Source organism: Aythya ferina (genome assembly GCF_964211825.1).
Source record: "Aythya ferina genome assembly, chromosome: W".
Lineage (NCBI taxonomy): Eukaryota > Metazoa > Chordata > Aves > Anseriformes > Anatidae > Aythya > Aythya ferina.
Window position 1 is genome coordinate 6,485,046 of NC_140313.1, and position 17,973 is coordinate 6,503,018.

Below are 17,973 nucleotides of genomic sequence, written 5' to 3' on the forward strand. Positions count from 1 at the left end.
AGAGTTATAAACAAGAACCTGAGCAAGGTTGCAATAAATTAACTTGGCTACAATGTTAAAGATGAGCTTTGGGCAGTGGCCAATTGCTGGATGGCTTGAAGCTCGTGTCTGAGGGTCTCTAATCAACTGTATGACCGATTCAGGCAAATGGACAGCACATGGGGTTACAGGGAAAGTATATGTAGTGGAGAAAAAAGGGCAGTAAATGCCTTCTGTTCAAGAGCCATCAGGAGTCCGTGTCTTTCATCCCTTCAGATACCTTTCCTTCACACCTGACAGGACACCTCCAGAGGCTGAAGATTTGTGCTCCTTTTCCAATTGCTTTGTCAATGCCCCCTTCCCTACCAAGGGGTCCCAGCTGCCTGACTTCCCTGCCCTCTAATTCCAGGCTATTGGCTCTGCTATCCCAGCATCGGAGCAACCAGCACCAGATCTCTTCCCAATAAAGGGAGAGGACATTCAGGCATATATAAAAACTGGTGTATCAAAACCTTCCCTCCGATCTCACAATCCATAGCCTGTAAAAAGGGTCTTAGTCCTTTTCCCAGTCACTCCTATAATTCGAACTTTTGTTTTACTTAAGGGTCCTTTGTAATCTGTTACTACTGAATGAGTTGCTCTGCTATCTAAGAGAAAATCAATTATTTCCCCCCCAGCTTCACTGGAACCAGGGGATCTGTCGGGGAGACAGGAAATTCATCTCCCGGTCCCCTTCAGTCTGAGTCCTCTAGCATAATCAAAACCTGCTCTCATTTCTCACTGTCTGCTGTTTTCTTTTTCTTCCTCAGCAGACATTCTTTCTTCCAGTGCCCCTCCTTCTTGCAGATAGCACACTGGTTAGGGACCAAGAAAGTCGTTTTCTGTGCCTCTCTTGCCTTTTCTTGCCCTTGCCTCCCTGAAAATTCCTCTCGTTCACCCCTACTCCTACCTCCATCTCTCACAGCCACTGCTATCAGTGACTCCTGTACTTTCATTCTCTCCCTGTCTTCCTTTGCTTCCCAGCTGTTATAAACCTTATAGGTTTTGTCGATCAGCTGTGACATTGACATTCTTCCATCCACCTCCTCTATCTTTTGCAGCTTTTTCCTAATGTCTAGGGCTGATTGCCCTATGAACAGCATGGCAAACAGTCAATCATTCACCTGCTCATCTGGATCTAAATCTGTCCACTTTCTGGCTGTTTTACAGGAGTTCATAAAAAGCAGATGCATTCTCATCCAGGCCCTGGCGGACCTCATATAATTTAGAGAGGTCTCTTGGTTTTGGTACTCTGTGTTGAATCCTATATAGGATTAATTGTCGATATTGTTCTATTAATCGCTGACTCCTGCTAGTACTTGGGTCCCACTTAGCATCTTTCTTAACAGGTAACAATTCTTCTACATCCTCTTTCAGGTACAAGTTCTTCATTTCTGCCTGAACTTTCTCTACGACCATTCTCTTTTCTTCTACAGTCAATAATGTGTTTAACAGGACTTGCATATCCCCCCAGTTAGGGTTATGGGTGTAGTGGGTTTACGTGGCAAGGTTTTGGTAGCAGGGGGCCATAGGGGTGGTTTCTGTGAGAAAGATCTAGAAGCTGCCCCATGTTTGGGAAGGGCCCCATTGTTTTCCAGAGCTGAGCCAATAAGCGATGTTGTTTTGCGCCTCTGTGAGAGCATATTTAAGACAGGGAAAAAAACGCTGCGCCACACAGCAGCTGGGAGAGTGAAGGGAGTGAGGAACAGCCTTGCAGGTGCCAAGGTCAGTGTAGAAGGAGGGGGAGAGGTGCTCCAGGCGCCGGAGCAGAAGTCCCCTGTGGCCTGTGGTGAGGACCATGGTGAAGCAGGATGTCCCCCTGCAGCCCATGGAGTACCACGGTGGAGCAGGTGGACCTGCACTGATGGAGGCTGCCGCCTGTGGAAGACCCCTGCCGGAGCAGATTCCGGGACGGACCTGTAGCCCGTGGAGAGGAGCCCATGCAGGAGCAGGTGACCTGGCAGGAGCTGCTGCCCGTAGGGGAGCCAGGTTGGAGCAGTTTTCTCCTGAGGGATGGACCCCGTGGTACAAACCCATATCTGGAGCAGCTCTGGAAGAGCTGCTGCTTGTGGGAAGCCCACGCCGGATCAGTTCATCAAGGACTGTATCCCGTGGGTGGGACCCCACAGCACAGGGGACGAGAGTGACCGTGAAGGAGCGGCAGAGAAGAAGTGCTGTAGACTGACCATAACCCCCATTCCCCCGTTCCCCTGCGCCGCTCGGGGGGAGGAGGTGGAAGAGGGTGGATGATGGGGAAGGTGCTTTTGGTTTCTTTCCTTTCTTTCTCACTTCTCTAGCTTGTTAGTAATGAGCAATAAATCTTACTATCTTCTTATGCTGAGTCTGTTTTGCCCGTTACAATAATTATTGCGTGATTTTCTTGTCCTTATCTCAGCCCTTGAGCCCTTTTCACATATTTTCTCCCCATTCCTCTTTGAGGAGGGGGAGTGAGAGAGCGGCTGTGGTGGAGCTTGGCTGCCCACTTGAGTGGAACCACGACAATGGGAAATCATAATAGTTTCTAAAAACATTTCTGCCAGATTCTCCCTATAAGGTCCAACAGAGAGTTTAACAAATCCGATGTTGTAAACAGAATATGAACAAAAATAGGTTCTCCTTCTGGTCCCACTGCCTGTCTTAACGGAGCCTGGATAATTGGCCCTACCCTTTTTTGGGTTGGAAGTGCTACTGGGCTATAATTAATCATCCTGGGCCTCAGGATGGGTCTTTGATGTCCCTACAGAAACATCTGCAAGTCGAGCCTCAGGGGAGGACTCCGATGTTTCCATAGGAATCTCTGCAGCCTGAGTCCCAGGAGTGATCTCTGTCCCTGTGGGGACCTCTACAGTCTGAGCCCCAGGAATGATTCCTGATGTCCCCGATGAAACGTCTGCCAAAACACCTGCTGCAGAAATACCCACAGACATGCCCACAGAGATACTCACAGCTTCAGGAGAAACCTCTGTCCCTGCAGAAACCTCTGCAGAACCACCTAACCACCTGCAGTCTGAGTTTTGGGGAAGATTCCTGATGTCCTAGTAGAGACCTCAGAAATCCAACTCCCAGGGGAAGTCTCTGGTGTCCCCACAGAAGTCCCAGAGGTAGGGGAAGCCTCTAGTCCACACTGCAGTGGTAGTGCTGAGGGTACCAAAAACTGAACTTATTCTTGTTCTAGACTTGGATAAATTTTAGTGGGTTTACAATTCTCTTTTTTTCCCTTTCTTTTCAGCGCATAACATAGCATGATCTTCCCACAATCCACACTCCATCTGATTTTGCAAGTCCCGATGCAGTGACAGGAAAGGACTAACATACATCACTTCATCTCATTTTCCTCCCCACCGGCAAAATAACAGCAATTACCATATGGTATCATACTTAAAGGATCCAATTTCTGGCCATCGTTCTCCACCATCTAATCTGAGTCCACTCCTGATTACAGTAGTGCCTCATTTTATCCTTTATCAAATAACCACCACCAAATTTAGACCAATTTCTGAGGATGCATCCCAGGAGGAAGAATGGAGGGGGTGTTCTGGACTGACTGCTTCCCATTTCCTCTAGCAGCTGCTCACACTCGGCTTTATCCTGGTAGCTCACGGGGCTATTTCCCGTTCTTGCTAAATCACAGCGTCTAAATGTGAGGCTGACAATCTGCTCTCCATATACCCATAGGAAGATAGAAATTCTACTCACCAGTCCAGTAACTTCCCCTTGATCCCCAGATGTCCTGGTTTCAGTTAGAACAGAATTAATTTTCTTCCTAGTAGCTGGTGGAATGCTGTGTTTTGGCTTAGGATGAGAAGAGTGCTGATAACACCCCGATGTTTTAATTGTTGCAGAGCAGTGCTTATACCAAGCCAAGGAAATCTCAGCCTTTCGCTCTGTCCTGCCAACAGGCAGGCTGGGGGTGCAGTAAGAGCTGGGAGGGGACAGACCCAGGACAGGTGACCCAAACTAGCCAAAGGGGTATTCCATACCATCTGACATCATGCTAAACAATATATAGGGGTTGCTAGCCGGGGGAGGGGGCCGGACTGCTCGGGGTTAGGCTGGGCATCGGTCAGCGGGTGGTGAGCAATTGCATTGTGCATCACTTGTTTGTACATATTATTAGTAGTAGTACTATTATCATCTTTGTATTATTTTTTTTTGTTTTGTTATTATTATTTTCCTGTCTAATTAAACTGTCTTTATCTCAACTCACGGGCTTCACTTTCCATTTCTCTCCCCCGTCCCAGAGAGGGAGGGGGGAGGGTGAGCGAACGGCTGTGTGGTGTTTAGCTGCCGGCCGGGTTAAACCACGACACCAGACATTTGCTGGATTCCTCAGACCGTTGCGCGGTTGTACCACTGTGGTGGTTTTACTAGGGTGGGCAGCCGAGTTCCACCTCAGCCGTTCTCTCACTCCCCCTCCTCAAAGATGAAGGGGAGAAAATATGATGCAAAGGACTCAAGGGTTGAGATAAGGACGGGGAGCTCACTCAACAATAATTGTGATGGGCAAAACAGACTCAGAGTAGGGAGATAGTCAGATTTATTGCCTATTCCTAACAAGCTAGAGAAGTGAGAAACAAAGGAAAGAAACCAAAGATGCCTTCCCTCCATCCACCTCCTCCCCTTGAGCAGTGCAGGGGAACGGGGGAATGGGGGTTGTGGTCAGTCTGTAGCACTTCATCTCCGCCGCTCCTTCTCGGTCACTCTCTTCCCCTGCTCCAAAGTGTGGTCCCTCCCACAGGATGCAGTCCTTCTCAAACTGATCCTGCATGGGCTTCCCACAGGCAGCAGCTCTTCAAGAACTGCTCCAGATATGGGTCCATACCACGGGGTCCATACATCAGGAGCAAACTACTCCAACATGGGTCCCCCATGGGCAGCAGCTCCTGACAGGTCACCTGCTCTTGTGTGGTCTCCTCTCCACGGGCTACAGGTCCAGCCCGGAATCTGCTCTGGTGGGGGTCCTCCACAGGCCACAGCCTCCTTCAGTGCAGGTCCACTTGCTCCACCGTGGTCTCCTCCACAGGCTGTAGCGTGAAACCCTGCTTCACCGTGGTACACCATGGGCTGCAGGGGGACAACCTGCTTCAGCATGGTCCTCACCACAGGCCGCAGGGGACTTTGACTCCGGTGCCTGGAGCACCTCTCCCCCTCCTTCTTCACTGACCTTGGTGTCTGCAAGGCTGTTTCCCACTCCTCTCACTGTGAGGAAGCAGTTTTTTGTATTGTTTTTTTTTTTTTCCTTTCTTAAATATGCTCTCACAGAGGTGCAAACAACATCACTTATTGGCTTGGCCTTGGCCAGCAGCGGGGCCCTTATTTAACATGGGGCAGCTTCTAGATTCTTCTCACAGAATCCACCTCTATGGCCCCCTGCTACCAAAACCTTGCCATGCAAACCCACTACAACCACTCGCCAGCCCTGGACTCTAGGAGGGTCGAGTCCAGACCCCAATAAAATCACCGGTACACACTTGGTCTCTGGTTTGCTCCCCTCCAAAGCTGATACCATTGAGGTGGAATGGGTAAGGCTAATGTAAGGGTCCCATCTGAGTTGCCAAAGCTGTTGTCCGTAGGTTCGTGTCTGGTGCGCTGCACCAATAAGCACACAAATTCGAAATCCACACAACGGTCTTTTAATTAATTAATTATATAACTCTGCAGAGTCAGGTGCTTGGCAATGTTTCACAAAGCAAGCACACCTCTGACTCGAGTCACCGTCATTTATATACAGCAAACTTGTGAAAACTATCTCTTTGGCTACTTTTGATTGGCTATTACAGCTCACCTAACTTATCTCTACTGAGTTTGCACATTACAGAGGAACAGTGTGGGGGGAGAACACCAAATCCCACATTAGCATACATTAGCATTTTGATGGGTGTGGATTTTAATATGTTAATGACCATTAATGAGCAAAAAGTTACCATAGGTCACTCTGGAGCTGTTTTTCTCCTTCTTGTTTTTTACCTTTTATCCCATATCTTCCTTGCTTCTGCTAGCTCAAGGCTACCTCTCTCTTTCCTTATTTTCTCAGATAAAAGACTACACAGGCTATAGAAAGACTACACAAGCTACAGGCCTCCCTATTTTCTTCAAAGTTTCCTTTTTTTCTCCAGCTTTGGGACTACAGTTTCCCCCCTTTGAGACTATTAACCTCACTTTTAGGCTTCATAGTTCTCACTACATAGTTCTTGTCCATTTCTGCTAACTTGAAGAAATACTCTATATTATCTACATGTATATCTTGTTTCTCTAACATTACTTGGTGAGGTTTGCATTTGCAAAACGGGTTAAATTTAAATCTAACTGAACTATAGAGTTCTGTGTCCAAGCATTGGAACTATAAGTCAACCCTGTTAAGGAAATTCTAATCAGAACAGAAATAATTTTGTCCTTTTAAACAGCAATTTCAAGTCCTTGGTCGTTTCTACTTGCCACAAAGTCTCTTTTGCTTCTTTTGATGGTAGGTCTTGCTTCTCCTCTTCTGGTGGTGGTGCTGCCTTCACATGAGTGCAGAGAATCCATGATTTGATCCCTTCCGCCTTGATTGCAGTGTAGGTGTGGAGCAAGACAGTGTAGGGTCCTTTCCACTTCTCCTTCAGAGGCTCATCTTTCCAGGTTCGAATCAATACCTGATGTCCAGGTCAGAATGGGTGTACCGGAACATCCAATGGAATTGATAATTGCTCCTGTACATATCTATGGAGAGAAGACAACATGGCAGACAAAGATAGCAAATATTGTCTGACCCAACCCTCCCCCCCCCCCAACATGCATTTGACTCCCTTTTGTCACCAATTCATTTATTGGATATGGTTTGCCATATAATAATTCAAATAGGATCACTTTTTCTTTAGCTCTGGGGGCTATCCTAATTCTCATCAGAGCTATTGGTAGGGCTTCTGGTCATTTTAGCTGAGCTTCCTGGCAAATTTTAGTCAACTGTCTTTTTAGTGTTTGATTCATTCTTTCTACCTGCCCACTCGATTGTGGTCTCCAAGCAGTATGCAAATCCCACTTAAAATGTAATGCCCTGATATTTCTTTTACTACTTGTGATATAAAATGAGGTCCATTGTCTGAGGAAAATCCCTCTGGTATTCCAAAGCATGGGATTATTTCTTTCAATAAAGCCTATCCAACTTCCCTAGCTTTATTAGTTCAGCAGGGGAAGGCCTCTGGCCATCCAGTGAATGTGTCCACCAGTACTAGAAGATATTGATACAGTCCTTCCCTAGGGAATTCAGTCCACTTGCCAATATTCCTCAGGCTTCATTACTTTTCTTGTCTCCCCTCGTGGTGGTTTTGGCTGAATCTTGGGGTTGTTAGCACAGCATACAGGACATTTTCATACTAATTGGTTTGCTATAGTTTGCATTTTTGGTCCAATTGAAAAGTGCTTCAAGGGGACAAGGTGCTCACCTGGACGATGACTGAAATCTTTTGACATAACTCATAGCTCACGCTGGGATGGACCTCGGGTAGTTATTGATGCTCTTATGATATCTTCCTCTTTGTCTTCCTGCTCCTCTGATGGCCCAGACACTTTGGAGTAGCTTGCCTCATTGTCTTCTTCCTCCCCAGAATGAGTAGGAGTTCCGCTGCTTTCTAAACTACCTTTCTCATCAATTGTTTCATCTTGGATACGGGTACAATTGACACTGGTACCGTCTGTTTCCCTGGCCCAGCCTTGGGGCCTGTCACATGAGTTCACAGAATCACAGAATCATCTAGTGTTAGGAATGTTTTAACAATTCGTGTCCATAAAGAACAGTCCTGTCTGCCTCTGGGCCCTGCACTGGCAATTTAATTCTTGAACCACAGATGCAGTGTGTCCCAGTCTCCCCCTCATTCTAGTCAATTTATCAAGTCTTCAGAAAATACTCCTCAAATTTATGAACCTGTTTGCTTTTGTTATTCCGGACTTCTATTTCTAACAGTTACAGCCTTTTTTTTGTCTTCTTTGAGATTAACTTAACACTGCTATAGGTGTGACTGTCCCTGTGAATGGCTGGTGAAGAATGTTTTAATTACTGGTGAAGTGTCAATAAGAAAGTTATTTGTGTTTGTATGAAGTCTTTGATGTCTGGGGGTTTCAGAACAACTGATAACAACTAGTGACTGTTATGGGATACTATGCAAACCTCTGGTATCTGGCCAGGTGGCCAAGAGATTAAGAAGAAGAAAAAAAGAAGCTGAAGGACGGCTGGGAGACAAGACCTGCAGGGGATGTTCTATAAACTTGATACGGTGCCAAGGGAGTACAAAGGGGAAGGACGAGAAAAAAACTTGGAGAGGAAGACTACGAGCCTTCAGCATGAAAGACCCCTAGAGACCCCCAGAGGGACCACCGGAGACTGATGCGTATGCTCCAGTAGGAGGGACTGGACCCCGGAAGCTAATTATAATAACCTGTTTTTTTTTAGAAGTAGTAATGAATATGTATTAGCTTAGGAGCATAAAAATCAGCTACTTGATGTAACTGGGGTGCGTCCTGGTGGAGCGGAGACTCCTGGTGCACCCAGCGCTGTTTGCTTACCTCTATTCTTTTAATAAATCCTATTTTTTTATTTAATCCTATTTTGAAGATTGAGCCATTTCTAACAATTTGGGGGCTCGTCCGGGATGGCTATGGTTCCTGAATTCTGATTTGATCTAGGAGAGGCGCCCCACCATTTGGTGGCTCCTGTTTGAGTCAGGATCGGGACTAATGCCATCCTGAACCTGAATAAAGGTAAGCAAAGAATTTGATTTTTTTTGAGCTCCCTTGCCGGCTGTTTTTTTTGCCCGTAATTCTGCGCGCGAAGATCCAGATGAAGATGACAGGGTCGTTTGGATACCGTTCGGCTGGATTCCGGTGTCCAGGATTGAACCAGACAAAGACGACAGTCATTTGTGGATACCGTCCAGTTCGATCCCGGACGAAGACGGCAGAGATTCTTGTGGATACCGTCCGGTTGGATTCTGGACGAAGACAACTGAGTCGTAAGTGGATACCGTCCAGTTGGGTAAAGGTGCGGTTGCCAGTGTTTGTGTGTGTGAGAGTGTAACTGAGACTTCTAAAGTCAGTGTGGAGGTCTTTTTATTTTCTCACCGGTTCTAATCTCCTGGGGGGGGTTTGGCCGGTGAAGGGAGTGATTCTATAGAAGTGGTTTCTATAGAATTTCGGGATACGTGGGTGGGTGATAGGTCCTAAACCCCCTGCAAGACACTCTTACTAAGGTAAACAAGGGCTGTGGGAATTGCCATAGTAAAATTCCTACATGGGTCAGACAGAATTGAAGACCAAGGACCAGAAGAAAGGGAGAAAAATACCAGAAAGTCCATTAGGAATAATGATTAGAAATTGGAACAATAGGGGCCCCAGAAAATGAAAGAATAAATTAAAAATGGTCCATTATTATATGATAGAATGACCAAAAGAACCCTTAAGACCCCATGTATTTTGGTCGATATTTGGGTCCACGGAGGACTGGGTCTGTCAGGCTTTGAACATTAATGTTAATAGTAGAATAACCGTGGATCCAGAAGAGAGCAAGTATGCTGCAGCTGAAACATTGGAATTAGAAATTAGAGAGCGATTGATTAAGAATGAATATGTGCTACATTTGTGATGTACTGTGTTTGTGTTGCGCTTAGACCTCCAGATTACAGGAGCCCCTCGGACCCCGAGAACCAGATCAAAATAACCTCATGATTCGGACTTTAACCAAGGGGTCTGAGATAAGGAGGACTGTTCACAAAGGGACAGGTTATGCATATGTATAGGAGTGTTGGGAAACTTCATGTATATGTAACTCTTTACTAGATATAACCAAAGCAAGTTGCCACATTAGGCGTGCACGACTTTGGTGGGACTACCCCCCCCCGGTGCCGCCCAGAACTGAGTAAACATACCTACTTTACAATCTTACTGATTGTGGAGTCAGCTTTCTGTGAGTCATTTTGGTGAGCCAGGCAGGAGACACTCTGCTCGGCTGCGGGATCGGCTGCGGCGCGGACGCCCCTAGGTGCACCCTGAGTATTTTGCTCAGAGGGGACTCCACTCTCAGCTGCTCACCGCGGGAGCAGACAAAGATCTGAAGCTGCGGACAAACGGTATGTTTTTAGCTGCTGGAGGGATACTAACTGGAGTGTTAATAATTGTATGTCTTGTTCTTAAATGTCCAGGTATTTTGTGTTGAAAGTATTTGTGTAAATGTAAGGGTTTGAAACAAAGTGTTACAAGTCACTTCACGAAGAACACAGTCAGAGACAATATGTGTTTGGTTGGTTATCATTCTAAATTATATTCTTGTGGTATGAATGAGATGTGCTAGAGGCCTCTGTGTGCAATTGTGCTGTGTGAGTGAGATGCAAAGCGAGTGCAGAGTTCCGATCCGTGGTTCCGTACTCTCTGCAAAGGGAGTGGGCAGAGATGAACGAAGTGCATGACAGAATGAAAAGAAGTGCTGTTTTATCCAAGTTTTGAGTGGTGGTGCCTAATATATGGGCCTGGCAGTGTATCTTGTGATCCTATTTTTGCTCTTAAATGTTTTGAGTGTGACAAGAAAAAGGCGGGAGCATGATCTGACTCCATTGTCATGCTTTCGGCCGTGTTTCCTGCAACATATGACACCCGAACAGGCTGAGGCCCGCACAGGCCGAGACCTGGACTCGCTGAGATCCGGACTCGCTGAGACCTGAACAGGCCGGGAGCCCGGAGCGGCGCCGAGAGATCGAGTTGCTACGGGAGACCAGAGGCGTCAGTGGACACCGGCAGCCGACCCTCACCGTATGGCGAGTCGGCACATAGCAGACGGGCGGACATCAGGACCCTGCAGCCTGTCTGACGGAACCATGAAGGCAGCGGCAGCAGCGGCTGTGCTGCTTCACTCTAGCATTCTTTTTATGAGAGGTTTATCTTGCAATGCAAAAAAGACTATTCGTCCCCAGATCGGTGTTATAACTAGTACTAATGACGATTTAGCTCTATTGCGGGGCAGGAGTGCAGAGACGCAGATTACACTGCCAAATGACCACCGGCAGGCTCTTTCACAAACCGCTTCTAAGGTTGCAGCTGGCACTGCCTGCAGCCGTATAGCAGACGTTACACTCTCTTTCCTAACTAGTAATCATGTGTCTCATCCATTTGTGGTGAATGGTCAGTGGCAAAAAGAAAAGGGGGAGAGTAAGGGGCGACAAAGACAGAAACGGTACCAGGAGGATGCCACTGACACTAACAGCACGGGTAATAGGAGTAGTATAAGTGACACAGGTGACGGTGCAGGGCGGCGGCGGGCGCTGCCGCGCTGCGGGGCGCTCTGCCTGCTGCTTGCCCTCACCTGCCTGTGCACTGCTGCCGACAGTGCTAGAACAAAATGTGAAGACTGCTCAGATGGCAGTGATGAGAGTGCTTGTGTGAAGAAGATGTGTGCTGAATCTGACTTTGTGCATTTGTGAGAGCATATTTAAGAAAGGAAAAAAACAAAACAAAACAAAACAAAAAAAATGCTGCCACACAGCAGCTGGGACAGTGAGAGGAGTGGGAAACAGCCTTGCAGACACCAAGGTCAGTGAAGAAGGAGGGGGAGAGGTGCTCCAGGCGCCGGAGTCAAAGTCCCCTGCGGCCTGTGGTGAGGACCATGCTGAAGCAGGTTGTCTCCCTACAGCCAATGGTGTACCACGGTGGAGCAGGGTTCCACGCTGTAGTACGTGGAGGAGACCAGAGTGGAGCAAGTGGACCTGCACTGAAGGAGGCTGCGGCCTGTGGAGAACCCCGCTGGAGCAGATTCCGGGCCGGACATGTAGCCCGTGGAGAGGAGACCACACAAGAGCAGGTGACCTGTCAGGAGCTGCTGCCCATGGGGGACCCAGGTTGGAGCAGGAAGTTGGTGGGGGAAGGCATCTTTGGTTTCTTTCCTTTGTTTCTCACTTCTCTAGCTCTTAGTATTAGGCAATAAATCTTACTGTTTCCCTACTCTGAGTCTTTTTTGCCCGTCACGATAACTGTTGAGTGAGCTCCCTGTCCTTATCTTAACCCTTGAGCACTTTGCATGTTATTTTCTCCCCCTTCCCCTTTGAGGAGGGGGATTGAGAGAGCGGTTGTGCTGGAGCTTGGCTGCCCACCTGAGTAAAACCACCACAAATACATGTAGCCGTTGTTTGGGAGGACAGACGTTTTCATAATGAGAGCCCACCCCTCCCCTCTCCTTCCCTTTTTCCACCTTTTATTGCTGAGTGTGACATCATATGGTATGGAATATCCCTTTGGTTGCTTTAGGTCAGCTGCCCTGGTGATGTCCTCTCTCCACCTCCTGGCCACCGCCAGCCTGCTGGCTCTCGCGAGGGGGTGGTTAGACGGAGTCCTGATGCTGTGCCAGTATTGCTCAGCAGTAGACAAAACACTGGTGTGATACCAGTGCTGTTCTAGCTACAAGTGCAGAGCACAGCACTGTATGGGCTGCTGCAGGGAAAGTTAATTTCATCCCAGCCAGACCCAGTACAGTTGCTGAGGGTTGAAGAACAGCAGATGCCAATCGCTACTACAAGAGTGTACCAGCAGCAATATCACACCAACCGAGACTCCCTGATTCTCATTCATAAGCTAATTCGTCAACTGGACAACTAAGGAGTGATCAGTAAGACTCATTCACCTTTCAATAGTCTCATATGGCCAGTGCGAAAGTCTAATGGTGAGTGGAGACAGTGGACTATCGTGGCCTGAACGAAGTCATGCCACCACCGAGTGCTGCAGTGCCAGACATGCTAGAACTCCAATATGAACTAGAGTCAAAGGCAGCCAAGTAGTACGCCACAGTTGATATTGCTAATGCATTTTTCTCCATCCCTCTGGCAGCAGGATGCAGGCCACAATTTGCTTTCACTTGGAGGAGCCTCCAGTACACCTGGAATCAACTGCCCCAGGGGTGGAAACACAGCCCTACTGTTTGCCATGGACTGATCCAGGCAGCACTGGAAGAGGGTGAAGCTCCCGAACATCTGCAGTATACTGACAACATCCTTGTGTGGGATGATGTTGGGAATTGGCATAATTGTTCGATCTAAGCTTGCTTTAAGCAACCAGGGGTAGGCCTTAGAAATCTCAGGGCCTGCTGTAGCTGAGCAAACCAAGCTGCCAGAGTAACTGTGAGAAGCTCCCACTGCAATGACTCCCACATCACCCAATTAAGGAACTCAGATAATATTGTTATCAGCAGCTGGCCTCAAGGACTAGGTCTACGTGACCGTGACCGTTAAGCACAAAGGGGGTTGTTTTCCTAACTTCTAATCAAAAGGGGGGTTCTTTTCTTGCAGGTGGTGTTATTTTCTTAACGGTTTGTCTGAGTGCTTTTGACCAATAATCTTGTGTGAAACACTGTCCACCCCTGTAAAATTCACTATAAAAGTTGCGCTATTCGGGCAATAAAATGGTGAAGCATGATCTGACTCTGCTGGTGTCTGTCATGCTTTCGTCCGTGCTTCGCAACAAATGGCGCCCGAACAGGCTGAGACCTGAACAGGACCTGAACAGGACATCGCAGCGGGAGACCTGAACAGGGCCTGAACAGGACATCGCAGCGGGACAGACATCGCACCGGAGCAGGACATCGCAGCACCGGAGCAGACATCGCAGCCGAGCACGGACATCGCAGCGGCGCCGGGGCGAACATCGCAGCGCAGCGGGACACCAGCGCAACGGGACACCAGCGGCGCCGGCACATCCGAACGCAGGTAGAGCAGGAGACCAGCGGCGTCGGGACCAGCGGCGCCGGGCGCCGGGACATCGGCGCGGCGCCGGGACCAGTGCCGCCGGGGACCAGCGGCGCCGCGACATCACAGCGCCGAGACCGAGACATCGGAGCGGCGCGGGACATCGGAGTGGACATCGGAGCGGACATCGGACCGGCGCCGTAACCAGACACCGAGCCGCAAACACTGTACAAAGGACTCACGGTAAGACACGGGGAAAGGAAACCGTGGGGAGCGTGGGAAAAGATCCGCGGGGAAGCGCGGGAAAAGGAATCGCGGAGAGACGGGGGAAAAGGAGCCGCGGAAAACGAGGGAAATTGAAGTAATCGCGGTGTGATGCGGAACATCCGATATCGAGTTGCTATGGGAGACCAGAGGCGTCAGTGGACAACGTCAGCCGACCCTCACCGTGTGGCGAGTCGGCACAAAGCAGAGGGGCAGACATCAGGACCCTGCAGCCTGTCTGACGGAACCATGGAGGCAGCGGCAGCAGCGGCTGTGCTGCTTCTCTCTAGCATTCCTTTTATAAGAGGTTTATCTTGCAATGCAAAAAAGACTATTCGTCCCCAGATCGGTGTTATAACTATGTTTCTGGATAACATTCCGTGGGGTTGCCACATTCTACAGACTATTAATGACGATTTAGCTCTATTGCAGGGCAGGAGTGCAGAGACGCAGATTACACTGCCAAATGACCACCGGCAGGCTCTTTCACAAACAGCTTCTAGGGTTGCAGCTGGCACGGCCTGCAGCCGTATAGCAGATGTTACACTCTCTTTCCTAACTAGTAATCATGTGTCTCATCCATTTGTGGTGAATGGTCAGTGGCAAAAAGAAAAGGGGGAGAGTAAGGGGCGACAAAGACAGAAACGGTACCAGGAGGATGCCACTGACACTAACAGCACGGGTAATAGGAGTAGTATAAGTGACACAGGTGCAGGGCGGCGGCGGGCGCTGCCGCGCTGTGGGGCACTCTGCCTGCTGCTTGCCCTCGCCTGTCTGTGCACTGCTGCCGACAGTGCTAGAACAAAATGTGAAGACTGCTCAGATGGCAGTGATGAGAGTGCTTGTGTGAAGAAGACGTGTGCTGAATCTTACTTTGTGTGCAACAGTGGTCAGTGTGTGCCAAACAGATGGCAGTGTGCGGACTGTGAAGATGGGTCTGATGAAAGTTCTGAGCTGTGTCATATGAGAGCATGCCGGGTAAATGAAATCAGCTGTGGTCCTCAGTCAACCCGGTGTATCCCAGTGTCCTGGAAATGTGATGGTGAAAAAGACTGTGACAGAGATCCTGATTGCAAGGATGGAAGTGATGAAATTAACTGCCCTTCTCAGACCTGCAGGCCAGACCAGTTCAGATGTGAAGATGGGAACTGTGTCCATGGGAGTAGGCAGTGCAGTGGTGTGAGAGACTGTCTGGATGGCACTGATGAAGCAAACTGTAACAATGTTATTCAGTGCTCTGGACCTGGCAAATTCAAGTGCAGAAGTGGAGAATGCATAGATATCAATAAAGTGTGTAACTGCAAGGACTGGGGTGATGAGCCCCTGAAGGAATGCATCATAAATGAATGTGACTGTCCAGCTGGGTTTGAGTTTGTAGACAAGAGAAACTGTAGAGATATTGATGAATGCCAAAACCCTGGTATCTGTAGTCAAATCTGTATCAACCTGAAGGGTGGCTACAAATGTGAATGTAACCGTGCCTATCAGATGAATCCTGCTACAGGAACCTGGAAAGGGCCATATGGGTACAGAAATACAAATAACACCTGTGATTACAATGACGCTGCTAAGCAGGGTTTAGGGGTTTATAGCACGGAGACAAGGGGTAACAACTACAGTGTTTGGAACAATTGTACAGCTTTGGCCTTACCTCCTGATGTTTTTCTGATTTGTGGGGATAGGGCCTGGCAAGGTATCCCTGCAAATGCTATCAGAAGTCCATGTTACTTAGATAAACTCATTGTATTTGCTCCTAGCTTGTTACAGTTGTGTGAGATCACCAGACCTAAATGGGCATTGCTTGCACCGGATTGCAATGATAATGTTGAATTGTGTGGGGTTGCAGCTAGAGCGGCATTGGCAATTTTAGTGCCTGGAGTGGCATCTGCGGCCGCACGTAACAACTGCTTGGCTGCGGGGATCGGCTGCGGTGTGGACGCCCCTAGGTGCACCCTGAGCGTTTTGTTCGGAGGGGACTCCACTCTCAGCTGCTCACCACAGGAGCAGACAAAGATCTCCTGAAGCTGCAGACAAACAGTATGTTTTCAGCTGCTGGAGGGATACTAACTGGAGTGTTAATAATTGTGTGTGTTATTCTTAAATGTCCAGGTATTTTGTGTTGAAAGTATTTGTGTAAGGGTAAGGTTTTAAAACAAAGTGTTGCAAGTCATTTCACGAGGAACACAATGAGAGACAATATTTGTTTGCTTATCATTCTAAATTATATTCTTGTGGTATGATTGAGGTTGTGGTATGATTGAGAGTGAGATGTGTCAGAGGCCTCTGGGTGTGCGATTGTGCTCTGTATGTGTGATTGTGCTGTGTACTGTGTGAGTGAGAGTGCGCTTTTGCCATAGTGCAGGTTATTGCCTTAGTGCAGGTTTGCCATAGTGCAGGTTATTGCCATAGTGCAGGTTTGCCACAGTGCAGGTTATTGCCTTAGTGCAGGTTTGCCACAGTGCAGGTTATTGCCTTAGTGCAGGTTATTGCCATAGTGCAGGATTCCAGAATATAGCCATAGTTCAGGTTATTGTTGCCATAGTGCAGGATTCCGGAATATAACCATGGTACAGGTTATTGTTGCCACAGTGCAGGATCCCGGGATATAGCCACAGTACAGGTTATTGTTGCCATAGTGCAGGATTCCGGAATATAGCCATAGTTCAGGTTATTGTTGCCATAGTGCAGGATTCCGGAATATAGCCTTAGTACAGGTTATTGTTGCCACAGTGCAGGATCCCGGGATATAACCATAGGGCAGGCTAAAAGCATAGGAAATTGGTGCCGGCAAAAATCAGAGGAAATGGATTTATTACAGCGCTGTTAGAAAAACGGGGAGTCGATTGTAAGCAACTAGCAGGGCTAGTTGCGATCGGTCGAGCAAAATCAAGTTTCACTAGTACGGAGTCATTGTTTGAAGTAGCCACTTGGAGAAATTTAAGGGAATGTACTGTTTAGACCTTTTCAACTCACAAATTCATTACTTTCCTGAAAGAGCACATGAGAAAGAGTCAATATGGTATCAATCCTTTCAATCAATGGTTCACTGATTTGTTTGAAACAATGCATAGATGGTTACTGGGATTAGTCAAAGGGGGATTAAGGATTCTGTTCATTGTGGTGTCAATCATCATTACACGTAGTATTGTGATAAATGTGGTTAAAGGGTTACTTGCAAAATGTTATAGGGATTTTGAAGTGATGCCGGGAACAGGTACCCAGTGGATCACTGCAAAGTGGACTGAAGCAGTTTTAGAATCTGCACACGCCGAAGACGACCATGAAGAGGTTCCTGATAATCATTCTGACAATGACGTGGGCTGTGACACCTCAAGGACTATCAAGAACAGCCTTCGATCACCATCAAGTGACTAGGTTTAAGTGTGTTACTATTAAGTTGTGTTACTTACTATTAGATTGTGTTACCATTAAGTGCTTACAGTAATTATAGTGTTATTAGGGTTAAGTTGTATAGTTGTGTTATGTTGCGTATTCGACATCTGATGTAAAACCAAGTACTGCTTGTACAAAAAGAAAATGGGGGAATTGTTGGGAATTGGCATAATTGTTCGATCTAAGCTTGCTTTAAGCAACCAGGGGTAGGCCTTAGAAATCTCAGGGCCTGCTGTAGCTGAGCAAACCAAGCTGCCAGAGTAACTGTGAGAAGCTCCCACTGCAATGACTCCCACATCACCCAATTAAGGAACTCAGATAATATTGTTATCAGCAGCTGGCCTCAAGGACTAGGTCTACGTGACCGTGACCGTTAAGCACAAAGGGGGTTGTTTTCCTAACTTCTAATCAAAAGGGGGGTTCTTTTCTTGCAGGTGGTGTTATTTTCTTAACGGTTTGTCTGAGTGCTTTTGACCAATAATCTTGTGTGAAACACTGTCCACCCCTGTAAAATTCACTATAAAAGTTGCGCTATTCGGGCAATAAAATGGTGAAGCATGATCTGACTCTGCTGGTGTCTGTCATGCTTTCGTCCGTGCTTCGCAAC

General features: G+C 47.7%; 2 long non-coding RNA genes across 4 annotated transcripts in view; one reads left to right on the top strand and one right to left on the bottom strand.

Moving 5' to 3' along the window:
- Positions 1-17,973, bottom strand: part of LOC311426372 — a 265,382-nt gene that overhangs the window by 50,340 nt on the left and 197,069 nt on the right. The window lies entirely within an intron of this gene.
- LOC311426407 lies at positions 15,383-17,511 on the top strand. Its single transcript, XR_014686719.1, has 2 exons — positions 15,383-16,540; positions 16,594-17,511. It is a non-coding gene; the product is annotated as an uncharacterized lncRNA (long non-coding RNA).